At 32.4% G+C, this 1,369-nt stretch overlaps 1 non-coding gene across 1 annotated transcript; it reads left to right on the top strand.

Moving 5' to 3' along the window:
* The first annotated feature begins 946 nt into the window (after window positions 1–946).
* Window positions 947–1,019, top strand: Trnat-ugu (transfer RNA threonine (anticodon UGU)). Its single transcript has one exon. It is a non-coding gene; the product is annotated as a tRNA-Thr (tRNA).
* The last annotated feature ends 350 nt before the right edge of the window (window positions 1,020–1,369 follow it).

The raw sequence follows: 1,369 nt of genomic DNA, 5'->3' as shown, positions 1-1,369 counted from the left end.
AATTTAAAAATATTTCAAAATAAAGAAAGAGTAACTCTAAAAATTGATGGCAACAGTTAGGGATTTGACCATATACCTCTTATATAGTAGACAAATACTTACCTGACTGTGACATTGCGAATGCGACTTATGCATTAAGCTACAGTGAACTTTCAAAACAGAAATAGTTATACACTTCATATTAATTATCGTTAATCACACGGCAGAGACGAAATTTGTAATCAAATATTTAATGAACGCGTTTACTGACATTGCCAGACTGGATTATATAACAAGCTGAAAAATTGTTTATATCTGATATAACAGATATATAAATTGTAAGCAAATTTACAGATTGACATATTTTAATTTTATTGACCTGTCAGTTTTGAATACATTATAGCAATCATTGAAACTATCGTGACAGCTGTGATGGCCGAGTGGTTACTTGGTTGGACTAGCAATCCAATATTTTCATTAGAAATATATGTCAACATTTATGTATATTTCTTAACACTACACTAGGCAGTGTTCAATACTCTGATAATTCGTGTTTATTCCCTTTAACCAGGGCTGGGAATCAAAACTGCGTCGTATCCCACAAAATGTGAACAAACGCCGCCATCTTGGAACGAAAAATGTATGTTTTTGTTTATAACTTTTTTTTTGGACATGATTCCCAGCCCTGTTAACACAAACAGAGCGTCTTAATACTGAATGATTTATTTTGAAGTAAAGATAAAGTGTAAGTTTATTGTTAACACAATGTATTTTTCTTCTTTACACGGAATGATTATTAAATGACCTATGGCAATTACACGATGACAGGACGAGTGATTAGTTGATTTCTTTCTCGATTGATGGAACGTGTAAACCAATAAAACCACACCGAACTTCTTTCGTCACAGATGTCCAGTTACTAAGCAGCTTATTTTTAATTTCTATAAACCTTTATTTTATAATATGAGCCTCCATAGCTCAGTGGTTAGAGCACTGGTCTTGTAAACCAGGGGTCGTGAGTTCGATCCTCACTGGGGGCTGCGTATCAATTTTGCTGGAAAAAACACTATTTTTCTATTGTTTATAAAACAAAACAATTGTATGTTTCTGTCAACTTAACGAAGGCTCTTCCTCATGTTAGTGATTTGTTTAAATGAGAGCCATCGAGCTCAACACTTTCCGTTATAGAGCCCGCAAAACAAAGTTGACAACGTTAAACACAGTATACTGTCTATAAGTACCTTCTAATAGTTTTGTCTACAATTGTTTTTACAAGATGATGTTCATCCAAATATAAATATTCTAAAGCATAATTTATTGTGATGCCAAAAGTGTTGTATCTCATTTTTAGTTCATTTTTGAAATTTAATTTGAAATCAAATATCAATTA

Source organism: Ruditapes philippinarum, unplaced genomic scaffold, assembly GCF_026571515.1.
Source record: "Ruditapes philippinarum isolate M1 unplaced genomic scaffold, ASM2657151v2 ctg1271_1_1_1_1, whole genome shotgun sequence".
Classification (NCBI taxonomy): domain Eukaryota; kingdom Metazoa; phylum Mollusca; class Bivalvia; order Venerida; family Veneridae; genus Ruditapes; species Ruditapes philippinarum.
This window is presented reverse-complemented; position numbering and strand designations above follow the sequence as displayed.